The sequence below is a fragment of the Pleurodeles waltl genome, chromosome 4_2 (assembly GCF_031143425.1).
Source record: "Pleurodeles waltl isolate 20211129_DDA chromosome 4_2, aPleWal1.hap1.20221129, whole genome shotgun sequence".
Lineage (NCBI taxonomy): Eukaryota > Metazoa > Chordata > Amphibia > Caudata > Salamandridae > Pleurodeles > Pleurodeles waltl.
Genome location: NC_090443.1, coordinates 778,399,023 through 778,420,325, shown reverse-complemented (window position 1 = coordinate 778,420,325; position 21,303 = coordinate 778,399,023).

Sequence of the window (21,303 nt, the reverse complement as noted above, 5' to 3'; positions counted from 1 at the left end):
GTATAAGGGTATTATGGGGGATTTCTACTTTTTTACTGCCTAGCCACTGGGATCGGGGGCATTTCTTTGTATTGGGGTCCATGCCAGCCTTGCTGCCACACCGACTACTGTGGAGGATCAACATAACTATGCTGCTGCACCAGTCATGTCTGAGACCGCCTCCCCCATGTAAAAGGGCCCCTTGTGCCCGAGGCTGCTGCAAACTATGCCTACAACACTTGTAGCCCAGCAGTGTGCACTTGCAGTTATTAGTGCAGCAGTGACTATTACATTCCATTGAAAAATGCACAGTGGCTACTCTTTGGTTGTGATTGGCATCAGCTTCTCTTACAACTTCCACAAATTGGAATATAACTTCTATTCAAATAATGTCAATGTCACATTTAAATGGCATCACCAAATATCCAGTGTGTAAGGAAAACACTGTGAAATAGAGTATAAAGGTGAAAGGCAGAGGTGACAAAGCGCAATAGAGAGCAAAAGCACACCATAGGAGCGGCCAGAGGGCGACAGGAAGACACCAAAGGAACAGCAGGCAGAGAAAATACTGGCTTAAAAGAGAACAGCAGGAAACTCAAAGATAATGCGTGAAGCCGGTCAACCCACCCCAACTCCCCACTTGATTCCCGCAACTCTGTCAGCAGGTTTACAGCTTTACTAGCGGTAGCTTCTGTCTCCCCCTTGTATGCTCTATTAATTGCTCCAAGTCCACCCCTACTTCGTCCACCCCTGGGTGCAACAGGACAGGAACATGACCTGGTCAGCACCACCAGACAGATTGTACGTTGATCAGCAGGAATTTAGCGTCCTGATCATCGTCTTTAAAAAGAGTGCCAGTTGCTGTTGGCACAATACAAAAGCTAGTCAATGGCTGTTGGCACAATACATACTAATTAGTACAATTATAATGTACTTAAGGCTGATTTCGTGAAGCAGGAAGATGTTCTGCAGATGTATTCCAACCACAATACTAAATATGAGCGGTAGGTGCGCTGCAGGCAGGCCTACCGCTTGTATAAACATTGTACTTTCTTTTAATCAGGAAGCACGCTTGCTTGTTGAATAAAGGTAGCTTGAAAATCGCCGACTGCGACTGACACAAAAGAGTGGCTGGAAGCTGTCAGTGCAGCCACGGAAGGTCAGTATTAAGAGTTGTGCTTTTAATTATAATGGTGTGCGGATCTGTGACCAGCATAGAGGCTCAGGAGCCCTAGCCTAACCACATGCAGGAATGGCCATTAACACAAGAATGCCAGGTAAAAGTGCTCGAGCAGAGCCCTCGAGCCACAGCACATCAACTGACATCCACGTTGAGCTGGAAAGTGCTGATCAAGCAAAAATGTTTTAAAAAAACAGGTTACTGTAACTTGTACAAACGTGTCCAAAGTGCTCCGCACACATATTTTGACCAGGACGGGCAGCTGAAGGCTGCTGCCAGGAATCCTGTATGTAATCTTCGGGGCTTTGTGTGAAGTGAGGAATTCTTCTTAAATCTGTCGTTGCAAAATAGGAAGTGATGGGGACACTCAGACATGGACGGTTGAACTAATAAAAGATGTATTGGTAATAAAGAAGATTTACAAGTAATAAAGTACAGATCCCAGAACCACACAAACGTGCAGTGTTATATACAAGGACACTGCAGACTCTGCCAACTGCAGTAAATATTCAGTCATGTGTCTGAACACTCAGCCACAGACCGGAGCTTAAAGGCATCCAGCTTCAAATCATGTGCGCGAAGCAGTGTTTCTCATTCACACTACAAGTTGACTTGAGTCTGCACAGACTCGATTTTGTGCCTTCCAGCTTGCAGCCAGTCTACCACACCCATTTCCATCTCGTCACAGGGTGTGGGTCCCACCCCATCACGTGACAAGTTGGGAAAGGGTGGTGTGACAGTGCTTTCCAGACCCTGATTGACGTGGAGACTTAGAGCTAGAGGGCTTGCATATGAAACGCCCGTGGCTAACTTTTCCTCCACGTCATCAGGGGGTGGAGGCTGGACTTTGATGCTCAGTCTTTGCCGAGCTGGTGACCTCACAGGCCTCAGGGCTGTGAGACTGTCAGCCCAGCAAATACTTAGACTTTTGGCCCACCCAGGTTGAGAAACGCTGTGAAAGAGCGTGAGTCACGTGTCCCCACTACTTTTATCGACAATCACAGCAGTAACACAGCGAGTGAGACAGACAGTGCCCCAAAGCAATTTACAAGCGTATATTAAACAGATTTTGTATTGCTATGTTTGCAATGTTTTAGTCTGTAAATGTAAGGAGGGCGGAGCCCTGACACCCTTATACAGAAACCGCCACTGACAGATTTACAACCTGGCTAACTCTGGAGAAAAGGGACAGCAGTCCCTTTAACTTGAATATAAAACTGCTCACCAAATTTGAAATAATTCTTCTTGAGGGCAAATTGGGCTAATTCAATGATGAATTTGGTGGAGATCAGATGTGGTCTGGGCCTTTTTTCCAAAAACTATCTCAATAGTTTCAAGCCCACCTTCCTGACGGATCTGAGTGTAGAATGATTCAAAATAAAGAGTGACTATCCTTTGTGTTTCAGGACAGAAGTTGTTAATAAAATCCATTGTATCTCTGAGATATGATGAAACTAGCTGCATGAAACGTTCAAAGAGAACATCAACATCCAGTGCAATCGGTTCTAGGCCTGAACCTATTGAAGTGGAATTGGACGTCCTGGAGAAAGTGACTCATTCTTATAAATTCTCAGAAACAAGTAGAGAATGGGTATCCGGGGGTTGCATTTCCTCAGGCAATCACACTCTTTAGGGCTGATTAGGCCATCATCGAATACTGTTTTTTTTTAAATGGCAGCAATTTTAACTTGAATCTCCTTATTGGGGGGTCATCTTAGATTTTGAGATAAAACTCCAGATTAGGGGCTTGTCTTTCACCTTCTTTTTTATAATCTTCTGCAAACCAACTTACTATTGCCCCGCCCTTGTCTGCCTGTTTGATCACAATTGTGTTATCTTTCTGAAGATTAGCCAGGGCAATCCTTTGGTCCTTAGTGGTGTTGTTTTTACAAACTCCTTTTTTTAGATCATTAAATGCTGAAAGTACTGTCTGTTCAAATAAGATAATTGCTTTGTGAATCGTATTTGGTGGAGGACAGAAAGTAGGCTTCTTTTCTAGTCCAGACACTTTTTGAGACTGTGGTGAGTCATGTTCAAGGAAGAACGCTTTCAATCATACTGTTCTACAAAACTCAAGCATTTCAGGTTTGAAAGAAATAAGATTTGTGTGCCTTGCAGAAACAAAAGACAAACCTTTTCTGAGACTACTTTCTTACATGCAACAGTTAAAGGCAGATGGAGCTAATACTTAAGAGACACATGAAGCACTGTTGTAAAGTCCCCTTTTTGGATGGTCACCCCTCAATTTTTTTGCTGCTGTTATTTTTTACCTGGAAGTGCACTGAGGCCTGCTAATCAGACCTCAGTGCCAGTGTGTTTTTCATTAAATCACTCGATGAGTTTGTAAACCCAATTGGCAAGAGCTTTACCACCCCGATAGGGCCCTAGTAAATAGTACCAGTGGTACCCAGGGCGTGGATGGGAAAAGGGTCACCAGGGCTGCAGCACTGGTTGTGCCACCCTGGGTGACCCAAGTAAAAGCAAAGTCTGCTGAGCTGCCATGTCAGCCTGCACAAGCAGCTTGTCTGTTTGAGTTCGCCTCTTCCCACAACAAGTGCAGGCAGCATCTCTTCACTGCCCAGAACACAGGTCAGTCCCTCCTAAGGCTTTCCGCCTATAGCCCAGGAGGCAGGGTGCAGGGTATTGTGACTGTGGACATTTATGCACAAGCTATATGCCCTGTTATAGCATTCAACACTTTATGCTACCTCAAGTGACCGGTGGGCCATAGGATAAACATGGGCAAGCACATGGGCAGACGTCCAGCTTCGTGATGGCCCAGCCGATTTCCCCCATGTTTGTTATCAAACACCGGGCCTTTTTATCCTGAGCACAATGCTCATTGCCAGGATTACTTTGCACACATCCTTGTGGTGTCCTTAGAAAATGCCAACAAAGTTACCAGTTTTCTCTTGCACTGGCGGACTCCCTCAGGCTATTTGCCACCAAGAAAAGTGTCCGCCCTCCTGCAGGTTGTGCTAGCACTTACCCAGGATGGAGGAAGAGCTCTCCCTTAGCTGACATTTGCACCTCTGACATGCGTTCAATACATACCATTATTATGTACTTGTGCCCACAAAAACATGTTGGCGTTTTGGCACTGGCTATTTTCTTTTAATATCCATACATCAGGAAATTAATATGTTCAAATTCTGATATCACGGTATAATTCAGTGGTTCCCAACCTGTAATCTGGGAGCCTTGGGGGGGGTCCGCAAAGCCTCATCAGGGGGTCCTTGACTGCTTAGAAAATGAAATAATATGAACAGATAAATAAAGCGGCTACAGTTACATTTGAAAAGTTTAAAACATACTTTTAATCTCAAGGAGTTTGTAATTGGAGGCTAAAAATTAAATTAGTATCCTCAGATTAATTAATGGGAGCAGTGCAGATGCATCAAACAGAATATAGTATGGATGATATGTGGCTTCCATAGCTCAAACCTTCCTATTAATTTTTATTTATGTGTCTTTGCTAATTAAGTAAAATGTGTTATAATTTCTATATTGGTTTGTTGAATGCTTGTTTCCCTATTTTTTGTGTGTATTGTTTTGCAGTCCAAATCATTGACTATGTTAAAGCCTGGGCTCCTGGCTTCCAGTAATGCCTAAGTGGGGGGTCCTAGATTCCAATAATGCTTGAGTGGGGTTCCACGGTTCCCAGTAATAATAAAGTGGGGGTCCACAGAAGTCAAAAGGTTGACAACCACTGGTATTATGTTTATTTAGGCATTGCAGTGTTTACACACACCACAGGCTGACCATATGTCCACAGCCTTCTTCACATGATATTTCAGTATCATGAGGATATCTTTTCATGGTCCTTGTGCAAAAAGAATACAAATAGTATTCAACGCTTGTTTCAGACAGAAAGGGCATTATTTTCTTGGCCATCAGGATCAGCTTGCAGGACACTGCAGGTGATACAGATTGTCACGGTCTGTGTGCTGTGTGATCCAAGGCCCGGTTGCCCTTAGTATAAGGTGTTCTACTGCTCTATTGCACCTCTCACAGAAGCATATATTTAGGCTGCTAAGGAAGAGTAATAGAAACTCAGATTGAAAAATGAAATATCAGGAATGCCATGTTATCCGTCTTCATAATTTGTATGGTCTGTTATTTTAATTTTCCAGGATGACTATGATAATTGCTACCATTTATTTTAAGTATGCACTTTATTAGATTGCTTCTAATAAAAGGCTTTAATAGCACCAGTAAAGATGGGTTGTGTGTGTTCTGTAAGAGGGGAAAGGGTGACTTGAAGAAAGAAAAACGAAAACCTGGCCTGTTGTCTCTGGAAAGTGTGTTTGCTCCTAAAGTGGATCTTTACCAAATAAGCAACAGAAGAGGTCCAGAGTGCACATGTCTATTTTTCCTGCTCTAAGTTGGTATACCTGCACTACGTAGGTGGCAAGGCAACCCACATTTGTAGAAAGCCTCTGCATATGCTTATTTATGCTTATGTTTATTTATTTTATGAAGAACATCTATCACCCTACCAAAGGATCATGGTGCTTAACCCCTTCGCTGCCAGGCCTATTACCCCTCAGTTTTTTGGCTATTTGGGGCAGTTCGCACTTAGGCCCTCATAACGTTTTGTCCACATAAGCTACCCATGGCAAATTTGCATCCTTTGCTTCCAACATCCTAGGGATTCTAGAGATAGCCAGAGTTTGTGGGTTCCCCTGAAGGAGACCAAGAAATTAGCCAAAACACAGAGAAAATTTCATTTTTTCAGAAAAATTGGAAAAAAGGGCTGCAGAAGAAGGCTTGTGTTTTCCCCCCTGAAAATGGCATCAACAAAGGGTTTGTGGTGCTAAAATCATCATCTTCCCAGTTTTCAGGAACAGGCAGACTTGAATCAGAAAGCCCAATTTTTCAACACAATTTTGGCATTTTTTTTAATAGGACATACCTCATTTTTACTATTTTTTGTGCTTTTATCCTCCTTCCAGTTAGTGACAGACATGGGTGTGAAACCAATGCTGGATCCCAGAAAGCTAAACATTTCTTAAAGTAGACAACATTCTGAATTCAGCAAGGGGCAATCTGTGTAGATCCTACAAGGTTTTCCTGCAGAAAATAGGAAGCAGTGACTTGTGGGGCTCTAACCAGGTTCTGTTACCCAGAATCCTTTGCAAACCTCCAAATTTGGCCCCAAAAAAGTTTTTTCCTCACATTTGGGTGACAGAAAGTTCTGGAATCTGAGAAGAGCCACAAATTTCCTTCCACCCAGCGTTCGCCCAAGTCTGCCAATAAATATGGTTCCTCATTGTGTGGATAGGCCGAACACCTGTGACAGGAAATGCCGCAAACCACAACGTGGACACATCACATTTTCTCAAAGAAAACAGGCCTGTTTTGTGCAAAGTGCCTAGCTGTGGTTTTGCCCTCTAGCTCAGCCGGCACCTAAGGAAACTTAGCAAACCTATAAATTTTTTAAAACTAGACACCTAGGGGTATCTAATATGGAGTGGCTTGTGGGGCTCTCACCAGGTTCTGTGACCCAGAATCCTTTGCAAACCTCAAAATGTGGTTAAAAAAAACACTTTTCCCTCACATTTTGGTGACAGAATGTTCTGGAATCTGAGAGGAGCCACAAATTTCCTTCCACCCAGCATTCCCCCAATTCTTCTGATAAAAATGGTGCCTCACTTGTGTGGGTTGGCCCAGCGCCCGTGACTACCTGTTTTTTTTTGGGGGGGGGGGGGCACCTGCATTTTTGGTCCTGGGCTCAGCAGCAGTCTAGGGAAACCCACCAAACCCAGAAATGTCTGAAAACTAGACACCCGAGAGAATCCAGATAGGTGTGACTTGCGTGGATCCCCCAATGCTTTTTTACACAGAATCCTCAGCAAACCTCAAATTTAGCTAAAAAATCACATTTTCCAACATTCTGTGTGGGATCACCACACCGGGACAAATTTCCTACCACCCAACGTTCCCCTCGGTCTCCCGGTAAAAATGATACCTCGCTTGTCTAGGTGTGTCAAGTGCTTGTGACAGGGAAGAGACAAAAACATGTTGAAATTGAGGGAGAACCAAAGCGGGTCACAAAGGGCAGGTTGAAAAAAAACATGTTTACGCTGATAAGTGCAGCAGAATGTTTATCGGTATACATGAGACAATGCTGGGTGGTAGGAATTTTGTGGATTCCTGCAAATTCCGGAAGGTTCCATCACAAAAATCTGGAAAAAATGTGTGATTACCAGCAAAGTTGGAGGTTTGCAGGGCATTGTGGGTAAGAAAATGGTGCAGGGTGCATGTGAAGCACACCACCCTGGACTCACCCAGATGCTTAGTTTTCCAATGTGTCTAGGTCTTGTGGATTTTTCTACATGGCAGCGTCCCAAAGTCCAAAAAGTGCAACCCTCACCATTCCAAGTGGGACAATTTTGAGAGTTACCAAACGCTCATGGCCCACATGTAAAACCAAAACCCAAAATAATCAAATGTCCTCTTGCTTGCCATAGGATAAGATGTTTTAGTGTGCTGGGGAGAGCTGAAAGACTGTTACCCCCTTCAGTTGGGATGGGTGCACAACCATGCACATACTGGTTGGTTGCCACCACCATACTATTTTTTTATTTATTTTTTATTATTTCCTGGCATCTAGTAGACTTTCTGCCCCCTGGTGTGTGGATCAGGGGTAATTGCCCCATCTGCCCACTAGTGGGCAGAAGAACTTTGCCCCAGTTATTTGGGGTGAGGGTATGGCCATAACCCCACCCTCTTATTTTGAAAAAAAAATCCCCTGGTCTCTGGTGGGCTTTCTGCCCCCCTTTGGGGGCAGATGGGACATCCAAAAATATTCCAATCTGCCCCCAAGAAGGGCAGATATGGCCGTCAGTAATGCACCCCCATCGGAGCAACCCTTGCCCCAGGGGCTGCCCTCCAAAAAAAAAAAACACACACATACACACACACCAATCCCTGGTGCCTAAGTGGTTTCTGCCCCCCGGGGACAGATTGGCCTAATAGAAATAGGCTGATCTGTCCCAAAGGAGAGCAGAAATTTCCTAAAATAAATTTGCCCAAGGGGCCATTCCCCATACATAAAAACATATAGTAAATCCCTGGTGTCTAGGGGTTTCTCCCCACCTGGGGGCAGATCAGCCTAATTATAATAGGCCTATCTGCCTCCTGGGGGGGCAGAAGAGGCCTAAAAATATTTTGCCCCCCCCGGAAAGTGGCCCTTGCCCAACGGGCTGCTCCCCTAATGCGCAAGAATGAAAAAAAAAAAACCTGGTGTCTAGTGGTTTCTTCCCCCCTTGGGGGCAGATTGGCCTAGTAAAAATAGGCCGATCTGCCCCTGAGGGGGGAAGAAATGGCTTAAATACAATTTGCTCCTCATACATAAAAACATAAAGTAAATTTAAAAATATATATATCCCTGGGGTCTAGGGGTTTCTGCCCCCCCGGCAGATTGGCCTAATTATAATAGGTCAAACTGACCCCCGGGGCAGAAAAGGCCTAAAAATATTGTGCCCCCCTTGAGAGCGATCATTGCCCAAGGACCCGCTCTCCTTATGCGCAAGTATAAAAAAAAGAAATTCCCTGTTGTCTAGTCGTTTCTGCCCCCTTGGGGCAGATTGGCCCAATAAAAATAGGCTGGTCTGCCCCCAATGGGGGGCAGAAATGGCCTAAATACAATTTGCTCCCCAGGGGAGCGACCATTGCCTAAGGGGTTGCTCCCCATAAAAAAAAATATAAAGAAAATTACAAATATATATCTCCCTGATGTCTAGGGGTTTCTGCCCCCCGGGGGAAGATCGGCCTAATTATAATAGGCCGATCAGCCCCCCGGGGGCAGAAAAGGCCTAAAAATATTTTGCCCCCCTGGGGAGCAGCCAATTGCCCAAGGGTCCGCTCCCCTTATGAGTAAGTATATAAAAAAAATCCCTGGTGTCTAGTGGTTTCTGTCCCCCTTGGGGGCAGATTGACCTAATAAAAATAGGCCGATTGGCCTAATTTTAGGTGAGGCAGAAAAGTCCTAAAAATATTTTGACCCCTGGGGAGCAGCTCCCCTTATACGTAAGTATAAAAATTAGAAAAATCCCTGATGTCTAGTGGCCATCTCTGCTGCCCGATCGCATCGCAATGGGGCAGTGCAAATGCTTGCAGAGACAGGAAAGGCATTTCTTTTCCTTTCATGCCTCTGCCTGCCCCTCCTCCTGAGCGGAAGAGAAATGCTGAGAATTTCTCTTCCACATCACACTGGAAGCATGCTTCCAGCGTGATGATGTCACATGCATCGGACGTCACTGGAGGGGATCCGGGGGTCGGGGCTGGAAGAGGAAGCAATTCCCCTTCCATCCCCGACTGGGTTGTGTGGGCCAGGTGCAGGACGAGCTGGTCTCGTCCCCGGCACACGGGAACCGTGTGCGAGGACAAGACCAGCTCGCCCCAGGCACCCGAGGGGTTAAAATAGGACGTAACTCAAGGTCCCACTAATGCCCGAAACAACTATCTTATTATGCCTAGAGAAAAAGCCAGCTCTTTATGTTTTCTTTAAATTTCAGAAGGTCTAACTATCCTTGAACTGCCATTAGTGAAAATGATCTGCCTCTTATTGTCTTGTGTTTACCCCTTGAAATTATCAGGTTGAATATAGCTGCAGATCTCAAGGAGCATTTAGGATGGTATATCTTAAAGCAAGATCCAAGAGAAGATAGGCGTGGTTGGTGTAGTGCTTTATGTACTAACCTACTCTCTTCCTTTTAGAGGTAACCAGTGAAGTTTTGCCAGTACTGGTGTTAGGAGTTCTTGTGTCCAGCCTTAGTGCAAAGTTCTAAACCAGATGTAATTATTTAAACAGATGCACTGACAGGCTTAGGTAAATAGAATTCCAATAATCCAAACGTGATGACACAAATGCATTTGGGATAGAGATCTGCTGGATTGGTGCGAATGAAAGTAACACAAGCTTGAGTGAGTGCAGCTGAAAAAGGCACGTTTTACTCACAGCTCATATTCTGGGCCAGATTTGCAAGGCTCTAGTGCCTCTTAGCGCCACCCTAGTCAATTCTGTACGCTAATGTGCTGTTAGCAAGCCCAGTTTCTTTTGCTGTAGTTACAAAGTGGTGCAATGCTTGCATTGTGCCACTTTGCGACCCCTTGCACCACATTAAGCCTGCACCAGGCATAATGTATGCAAGGGGGTGTTCCCCTAAAAATGGCACAGTGAAATTTACAACATTTCACTGCCCCATTTTTAGCATAAATTTTAATGCCTGCTCAGAGCAGGCGTTAAAATGATACATCCATTGCTTTCAATGGGTCTTCCTTTACTGTGCAGAATTAGTGCAATTATTTATGGCACTAATCCTGCAAAGTACCACAATAGCATCATAAATTATGGCACTATTGTCCTAACGTGCACCGTGGTGCACCGTATTGTAAATATGGCGTTACTATGGTGTCTTTAGGTGCCAGTAGAGGAGTGCAAGAAAAGTGGCACATCATAGCTGATGCGCTACTTTGTTGTAAATCTTGCCATTGGTCTGTCACAGATTTCACAGAATTACTTTTGACACCCAAGATCTTTATTGTTACCATCAGCAGTTGAGGTAAACCTAGGCTCTCAGTCCAAACCATAGATGGAGATGGAGATGGAGATGTTGGTTTTCCTAGGCCTAGAATGTCCATTTTTGAGCAATTTCATTTTAAACTATTTGTTCTCATCGAGCCTTGTACTTGCTCAAGACAATGGATGAGATTTACTGCATATAATGGGACACTCTATCAAAAGCTCACTATTATCTGAGTATTATCAGTGTATAGAACGAACCTTAGGCCAAATTATTCAATTATGCAACCTAATATAGTCAAATTATACACTAAGAAGCAATGGGAAGACAATGGAGCCCAGGGGACATGGCACATACATTGTCCTTGGGAGGATACATACATTAGATCTGTTGGTTTGCCTTCTACTTAAGAATAATCACAGTTTGCTGTAAGATCACTTAGAACATATGGTCACTTATAACATGTGGCACTTTACTAATTTCTCAAAAGGCTTGGAAGCATTTTTAAGTCATATCTATCCGTCTTTTTCTTTAATTTGTAATATTCATGCAGTTTGCATATTCTTTAAAACTGTGGGGCATATTTACAAGCCCCCTAGCGCCTCCGGAGCGTCACTTTTTGTGATGCTCCAGTAGCGCTGTGCACTGTGTCGTATTTACAAGGCATTGTTAAGCTGTGTTATGCCTCTTTTGTGGCTTAAAGCCACCTTGTAAATACAGCCCCTTAGCATGCACCACTTTGCTTGTAAGGGTCATGTAATGGGCGTTGCTGTGGTAGTTCCACAGCAACACCAATTGCATTTTGACGATGCCACGGATTTACGAGATTTTGTGAACCTGAGGGTGCACCAAAATCTAGCATGGCGTAACGAGGAGAAATGCTTTAATTTCTCCTTGTTTTTTGCTTTTTTGCTCTTCCTATGTGTGCTGCATTCGTCAGCACACTTAGAAGGAGAAAATCAGCATTAAAGTTTCTTTTTGTGGAGGAAGGTGTCCCTTCCTGCACAAAAACAATCTCCCCCACAAATGACCCATCCTTGCACCATTGCGCAATGCTGGCTGCATGCTCAGCAGCTAATTTAGCGCCGGCACAGGGGAAAACACAAGAATGAGCCACATTCTTGTAAATACGGCACATACCTTCATTTTATAAGGGATCTCTAATAAATATGCCCCTATTTTCTTAAACGCATTGGGGCATAATTACAAGAAAGTAGCAAGTCAGCTACGATGCGTCACTTTTCTTGCGTCCCCCTAATGTCATAATGGTAGTGCCGTAATTAGAATACAGCGTACCATGGTGCATGTTATCACAATAGCGTCAAAATTGTAAATGCTATTGTGGCACATCGCTCGACTAGCACCAAAATTTATAGCGCTAGTCCAGCAATGGGTGAGTAAGCCCACTGGAAACAATGAAAGCATCACTTTAACACCTGCCTGGGGCAAGCGTTAAAAATGAGAGGAAAAATGGCACAGTGAAATCTCGTAAATTTCACTGCACCATCTTTCTGGGCCTCCTAACGGGGGAACCTCCCCCTTGCATACATTATGCCTGGCACAGGTATAATGTGGCGCAAGTGTTTACAAAGATGTGCAATGCTTGCACAGCGCCACTTTGTAAATACGGCCTGGGAAAACGGCCTCCTTGACAATGCCTTAGCGTAAAAAAATGATGCTAGGGCAGAGAAAGGAGGTGCTAGGTGCTCCACACCAACACCTTTGAACCTAGTTATAAATGTGAAAGAATTTAAAATTATCTGCACTACCTTCCTGTGGCCATTAAAATAATCAGTTGCCTGTGGGGAATCTTAGAAGTCTCATTCACCATCTGTTCGATGATTTTTGCCTGTCATTACACTTCTCATCACTAAGCAGCACAATAGCTTATTTTACAGGCCTTAGTTTCTTTTCAGATATGACACACTATATGTTATTGGGGGTTACTTTCCGGCTATGTTAGAAATGTTTACGGTTGTATTACCTGTATTTTGCATAGTACAGGTGCTGCTTATTGGTGCAACTTTGAAATCCATTGCAGGATTACAGTTAACAAATTGTTTCCAGTGCCAACCAGAATGCAATTGAGCACACAAGTGAACAGTAGACCTGAGTAGGCATGGCTATCCTGTTCACTAAATGGTATGAAAATCAACCCTTATACATCATGCTGTCTTTCTTGATAAGGTCAATTATGTCTCCTTGTTCTTTGACAGCCCATTATCACTAACAATTGTCTGTAATTTTTTCTTCATGCAATGACAAGTTAGATCACACACTGCCACCTACACTCATGTGAATAATGCGTTTGTCTTTGGAGAGAATCAAGGTGGCTGTGCCCCGTATGGTGCATAATTCTAGTATAGCTTAGTTGAACACATTGGCCCATATTTATACTTTTTTAGCGCCGCTTTTGCATCATTTGTGACGCACAAGTGGCTCAAACTCACAAAATACTATTATATTTTGTGTTTGCGCCGCTTTTGCGTAAAACAAATGACGCAAAAGCAACACTAAAAAAAGTATAAATATGGGCCTTTGTCTTGGTATCTTTAACGTCTCTTGGGAATCACATGTGTTTTGGTGAGTACCATGATCACATTCGGAGTGTGCGGAATAGTGCATTTTTAACTTCTAAAATGTTCAAATGCTCATGAAAAAAACAGAATGGTTGTGCAAAGATTGCATTGCACCTACTCCATTATCTGCACCACCAATGTTAAAGCATGCTAACCTGTATGGCGATTTTAACAGTGCTGTCATAAAAATCTTAGGGTCCCCCGGCAAGGCACATTAAGGACCCTCCCAACATCTTCACCTTGTCACCTGTTGTTGGCCAGACTCAGCGAGAGTTTCAGCAATATATATATTGTCAAAGGGAAAACAGACGATCTTTTGAAATTAGCATGTGAATGGAGTGCAGCTGCTAACAAAATGTAATGAGGAAGTTAAGAGTGAAGACTGAAGTGTCATAACCCCTCTTTGTTCCCCTTGATTAAAAGCAGAGTGTCCTTTATGTTCTTCTATTTTTCTAGAATGAAAGTAAACTCTTTGAAATAATTCTCACATATCCCTGATTAGGTTGCATGGTCTGATTTGGATGAGAAATGGCATATTAGTTAGGTAGCCCTTGAGGCATGGATACAAAATCCGCGCTATTAGCTGTGCAATCCCTGCAAGTTAATATACGTCTGCCTGATGCTTCCGTGGTCTGCCAGAACTGGGAACACCAACAAATGATTCAGTTCACAGTTTGCAGTTGATTTATTGGAGGAAAAAATATTTCAGTGAGTCTGAGAGGATAATTCTCTTCAAGACGCCTAGGGCAAAGTGGGTACCTCCTCACCATTTAGCTTGTTCAGACGGTCATTTATGAGCAGGGAATCAGCATTTTCAAATATCTAAAATTAATCCAGTGAAAAAGCTATACTTAGGCCATGGGTGAGGGATAAAAATGCATCATGGATTAAAATGGTGACATGGATAAAAATGTAGCCAAAGGTTTTTTGTAGAACACAATTTTTCAAATAGATTAGTCATCTCTAGGTTCTACAGAAATCTAAGAATAGTACAATAGATCCTGATTCTTCTCTGCATTATTTCTTGGCAAGCGCAAATCACATATGTGTCTGACTGAAACAACAGATGAATAACAAACACGCGTGTGCCAAATTAGAAATAGTACTTGAAACGTTGTGCCCATTACTGTTCCTGTGAAAGCTACTAGCATGCCAAAATGGTAATACCAGAAAATAGAATGCTATAAAATATTTGATATATCACCACAGAGAAAATGTAATAGCAGTAGTAATGGAGCTACTTTGTTACCTGACAACATAATTATATGTATTGGTGCTAGCATCCTAGGCCAAAGTAATTCCAATATATGGCATGTGCATGCTGTTTGAATATTCTAGGGAGCTGCTTAAATGTTTCATGGTGCTACTAATCACAGAAGATCTCATTTTGCCAAACAGCCTATCAGGGTATTGCTCAATTTAAAAAGGGATATTCAAGTGCACTAGTGGTGCTGTTGAAATATACATAGGTGGTGTATTCTACCTAGGCTACTACAGATGTTATCGCTTATGACTATTACACATTTTCCCTGCTTAAGCGGGATAGCACTTCATATTACTGCATTGGTAGTCCCGACAGCTTTCAGTGAACTCCATTCATGACCAGGAGCACTTCTGTGTATTGCAGTATTAAAACCCCACACTTAGCCCCACCAAGCTCCTCATTCCAACCCAGCAATTTTCTGCACACATTCCTGCTTTCCGAATACTAAGACCCCACACAGAGCTCTGTTACTGAAGTAACTGGGGCGATGATCTGTAGCATCCTAGGGCTTTCAGGGCTCATTTCCAAACATGAAGTTTTCAATGGTCCATATTTCTGACCTGCAGACACACTACTATTCCCATACTGAGACTCCAGACTTAGGCGGTCATTATGAACATGGCGGGAAAGACCTCTGACTGCCGACCGCCGTGTCGGCGGTGAACAGAATCTCGCCGTTGGCGTTGAATGAAAACCTGCCATATAATGAACGAAAAACCCAACCATGCCAAAAATTCCCAGACCACCACTCCCCGCCATGACGCTGTCAGCAGGAATCACCCCGCCACCGCCAAGCACACCCACATCCCTCCCTCCAAATAATGATGCACAAATCACCTCAGCGGACAGTGGAGGCCGGATGACCATTGGCGGCTGCAACCGCCACGGGCGGCAAGTAGACTCAACAGCAAGAAGTGCACACATTGGACAGGCGTATCACCCCCAAACCTGACAGATATCCAGAACCCCATAAATCACCCCCAGACACATCACACAATCCCTTGCAACGAATGCAGGACAAGAAGACGGAGAGCACCAGAGCCAGACAGCGAATGCCAGCATACAGGAGATGCACATCAACCCACAGAAGCGCACCCTTACCTCGTCCCCAGTCCAGACACCATCCCCCACACTCACCATGTCCCCCCCAAAAATCCACGCTTCACCTAAAGGGAGTTAAGGACCATGGTGGATGAGATCCTGAAGGTGGAGCCACAAATATTCGGGGCCAAGGTGCAGCACACACCCATCGCCAAGAAATTGGAGCTGTGGAAGACCATTGTGAGCAGGGTGAATGCAGTGGGACACCATCCACGCACCAGGGACGACATCTGGAAGAGATGGAATGACCTGCGGGGGAAGGTCAGGGCCATGGCATCTAGGCACCACATCCCAGTGCAGAAGACTGGGGGAGGACTGCCACCAACACCACCCGACTACACCGACTGGGAGGAAAAGGTACTCGCCATCCTGCACCCAGAGGGACTCACTGGACTCACTGGAGGAATGGACTCGTTTAAGTCATCTACAATTACCCCATATACACCACAGCTGCAATGCATACACCACCCCACCCCACCCACACCCACCTGGACTTACACCCCACCAAGCCATTACCCACCACATCCAGCCCCCTGCATGACCTACAACCCACTAACAGGTCCACATCACTGCATGTACCCCCAATGGAACAATACCCCCCTCCACAATGCAACCCCACCACTGGCGCTAAATGCAATGTCAACCTCACAAAGGCACCCTGGAAGGCCACTGAAAGTAACACCAGCACAAAATAGCCCAGTCCGGTACACCTCAAACCTACATGCATATGTAACAGACATGTCTATGTCCCCCAACAGGCACCAGCACCCATGCAACCCTAACGGACGGGACAAGGAGTGCCACTGCCCTCCAGGTAGACAGAGGCACCTTACAAGTCCTTGGTGAAGGATCCCTGGACACTAATGAGCTGGCAGGCCCCTCACACAGTCCTGGATTCTCACCATGCAGCAGCCCCACCCAGGAAACCACTGTCACCCCTAATACCCAGTCAAAACCAGCAGGCCAGGGCAGGCGTACCCACACCAGTGTACCCAGGGCACAGAATGGTGGAAGACAGCTACTGAGGCCACAGACTCCCACTCCCGACATGCAGGAAGGCAAGGGCCCCAGTACAAGTGGCACGTCCAGACCTATGCAGGGGACACAGGCACAGGGGGCTAGGGCAAGTTGAAGGGTCTCAGTGGGCCAGGGGGGAGGCCACCGGATGGATGCAGCAGCCCAGGACGTTATTTAGAGGTATTTGGGGCCTACCAACATACCCAAGACAGGTTGGCACAGATTGTGTCCACCCTGAAGCAAAGTCAGAGGATGCAGCAGGAACAACACCAACAGGCCATGGAGCTGTGGAAAGAGCACAATGCCACAATGGCCAACATAGCTGGAGCACTGCTGCAGTTGGTCAAAAACCAGTCTGACACTCACACCGGACAAGAGGCCCCCACAACAGCCCTGGACAACCAGCATCAGATGACCCAAGCACCAGAAACATCCCAGGAAATACCCTCCCAGGAAACCCAAGGGCCAACCAAGCCACCCCAAGAAGCTCCAGAGCAGGTGTCCAAACGTACTCTTAGGCCAAGATATGGCACTGGAAACCCAGCTAAGAACAAGGCCCCCTCCAACAATTGACTCTGCTAGTAGTGCAAAGCAACCATCCCACCCATTCACCAACAACACTTAGCTGAGGGCAATTTGAAGTACTGTTCGACAAAATGGACCCATCAATACCATCCAACAAGGCTGCCACCAAGTTGGTTTTGAGGACCCCCAACCCTTACGACTCCCATCACTGTATATAGCACAATTCACTCACTTCTACCAATAAAACACAGTTCACACCGTTAACACTGTCCCCTGTCTTAAATTGTGAACAACGTGGAGTATGGATGCAACTGGCAGAGAACAACTTTATTGTCAATTTGTGCATGATGGTAGTCCTGTGTGCCCAAATGGTGGCAAGGAGGGAATGCATATATTTTCAGTCAGTACCATGCAGAAGTGGTCCAAGTATTGGACCACCAGTGGGTGGGAGGGCGAGGGGACTTCCACAGGGGAGGCTACTACTACAGGAGGTAGTGACTCTGAGACCTCCTCCGATTGGGGTCCCCTGGCGGTGGCAGACAGTAGTGCACACACCACTACCCCCAATACCATCACCGCCCTCTCTTCTGCTCCCCACCAAGTTGCCCACGCCCTCCCACCCAGAAAGGGGGCGTCTCCTTTGCCCCAGGCACCTCCTCCCCTGCCCCAGTCAGCCCTGCTGCCCTCACAGAGGAGGGTATTGACCTCCTGAGAACCATCTCTGTAGGAGAGACAACCATTGTCAATGTCATCCAGGGGCTAGCATCAGAGGTGCAGAAGACAAATGCCTATCTGGATGGCATTCACGGTGCCGTGTCTGCCCTACAGAGATCTTTTCAGGCTCTGGCCTCCTCTCGGACGGCAGCCAGTTTCCCTGGCCATTCTGTCCCCCCTCCAACCTCCTCTACCCCTTCCAGCACCCCACTCCCTTCACCCGTCCAAATCACACATTCAGACACACTGACAGGCACATCAACACACAAGAAGCACACTTCAAAACACAAGCACCGCACCTCTCACCACAAGCATTCACACAGCCAACAGACACCTACACACACAACAACGTCCACTTCCCCAGTGTGCCCACCTCTTCCGCCTCCCTGTCTGTCCCCTCTACATCCACACCCTCATGCACTGCACCTTCACTCACTGTTACTGCTCCTCTTCCTGCACTCACCACAATAGCAGACAGCCACACATGCACCCCATACACCACACCTGCACTCACCAACTCTACTGTAGTTGACACATACAGCACACTCACCAGACTTGCAGACACCCACACAACATACAGCCACACTAGCTGTCTGTCTTCTCCCACTGTGTCCACCCCCCCACCTCCCAAGACACACAAACGCACCAAGACATCCACCCATCAGACATCCACCACACCACAGCATACTGAGCAGTCACCTGCACCCACTACATGCACCCCTACACCCCATACATCCACTCCCTCTGCCTCTACTCCCACGCCCTCATCCACGGCCACCCCAATTGCTCCCCAAAAACTTTTCCTCTCCCATGCTGACCTCTTCCAACCCACTGGCCCGCCCCGTCTTGTCCCCAAACGTGCCTATCTCCTTGCCCTTTCCGCTCCTTCCACATCACAGCCCACCCCGGTCCACTCTTCACATTCCCGTGCCCCTTCCCCAGAGAATAAGAAGGCCCAGACCGATCCTAAGCCATCCAGCTCCACCCGAGCCAAACAGCCCCCACCCCTTCAAAGGAGAAGCCCACCCCCCCTCCACAAGAAAGTCAAAGGCCCACCCGTCAGAAATCCCCCCCCCCATCAACCCCTACCCCCCCCCACCGTGAGGTGCCTGGATCCCCATATGGTGCCCCATTATGTGGAGTACCCAGCACTTGTGGAAGTCAGGTGGGGCCCGTTGTGGCCCATGACAATTGTGATATTACGGACTGGCCATTGGCCCTGTTTGCACTGTTTGGCTCAGTGAGCTTCTTATTAAAGTTTCTGTGTGGCCTGTGTTTGGGCTGCACGCTGTTACACCCTGGTGATTTGTTTAACATTTTTTATGGGTGTGGGGCTTTTTTATATACTATGGTCAAGTTGCATTAGTCAGGTAAGTACCTCTTGCTGTGGGGTGTAAGACTTGTGCTGCTTGGAAGGGTTGGGGGGGCGTTGTTGGATGGGTGGATTGAGTGGGTATGTAACTGTGCCATTTCTTTCCTTGTGTTGTAGGTTGCGGTACTTACTGTCATCGTCTTCGTCAGCGGTCTCGGTCGTGCAGGTATATGGCAAGGAGCAGGGCTGGCATGATCTGCAGCTCTCTATCCACGGCTGCTGCAGCACGTTCTGTGGGACTCCGGGGCATGGTTCCTTATATTTGGTTCATTTCTCCCCTGGCTTTGTGTGGCAGTGGTTCCCGCCCCGGAACTGGCGGCGGAATGGTGGTTCATTATTTGATGGACGGGTTGGGCCTTTCCGACGGCCTGTGGCGGACTCTGCCGTCGTCGGCGAGACTCCTCTCCTGGGGGTGGGTGGTTCGCGGGATGCGTGTGTTTCATTTGCATCATTATTTGGCGGTCCGGAACGGACCACCATATTCATAATGAGGGCCTTAGTTCTGACAAGGAGCTTTGAGGATAAACTGCAGCATTCCGAATTCATAGATCGGACAGAGCTAACCTGCAGCTATCCTTTGTATTGTAATACTGGGGCAAAGACATGACTTCGCCAATGTATCTTATTTCAGACCTGAAGCATTATCTACTTTGCTAGCTTTGCTGATAAGGGAACCACCTATCATAAAGTCAGGGTACCACAATTCTGGTCTTTGGCACCTGTTTTCAACAGAGGACCTTACACACAGCAATCAACTGCAGAAACTCTTGGAGTTATTTCCAAAGGTAACTTACACTTGTGAGTAATTTACATGTGTAATTTACTCTTAGATTTTTGAGTAACTTTACTATTTAGGCTATTTGCAAAATCTGAGTATCAAGTTACTCAAAAGTGTAGACTCACACTTTTCCACACCCTGTAAAAAAGGTGGAGCAAAATGTATGTGCGTGAGTTACTACTGCCGAAAAAGAAGCAGTGGTACGTCCAGCACCACATATCGCCAACCACTAATTAGTCATGAATATAAATACATATAATTTATTGTTAAAAAACTAAAAAGAGTACATATTTATAATGTCATTCTAAAATATGTTCATAACTGTATTGGAAGTAAAAAATGTACATGGTAATATTTTGTTACAGTGTCATTAAAAGACATTTAATTTAATTTTCAGGAGAATTTTTATTTTTCTCTACATTTAAAATAAACATATTACATTAAATTACATTAACATTTGGCATAAACATATATCTAATAGAAATATATCTTAACTTAAGTTTAATAAACCTTTTCTATTGTCCCTATAATTTATAGTAGAATAAATGAATGAATGAATAAATGACAAGGTTATGTAGAGCATCAAAGCTGCTTCGAAGCAGCCTCTCCATGCTAACAGAACAAAGGAAACAACATTCGATCAAAAAATAAACAAGAGGAGAACAAACAGGTTTTTAGAAGTTGATTGAGCTCGCAAAGAAGAGTCAGCAGAAGATTATTCCAGACCCTTGCTGCAAAGAAGGAAATGGAGCATCATCCATTCCTAAAGCATCTGAATCTAGGGATTCAGACCAGATGAGCGTCAGAAGCTCTCCAAGTTCTAACTCAAGTGTAATGTAAGAAACAATTAGACCAACACTGGGGCCAAGAGATTAAGAAAGCTCTACGAGAAAGTAAAAGCGCTTTAGAGTAAATTGTTTTTTGGACAGGCTGCAAGTGAAGAAATTTAAGATGGTTGCCAAACTGATACACGGAAGAAATCCATAAAATTGCTGAACAAATACTGGCACAAAGGGACTCTACGGTTGACAATGTGGGGTCATCCAGACATGTCATCTTCTCTATGTCACTTGAAAATAATTTAATAATGAAACTAAAATGCAATATCAATCCTACTGTGGGGCTGACATGTCCACCTCTGATTGGGTGTAGGCCTGTAGTAACTTTAGAAGAGTAGTTTGTTAATAGCAATGTGCTGACACTTTTGTGGGTGAGTGTCTGCAGTTTCCTGACCCCCCTCAATCCCACCTCACTTTTCCCTCAG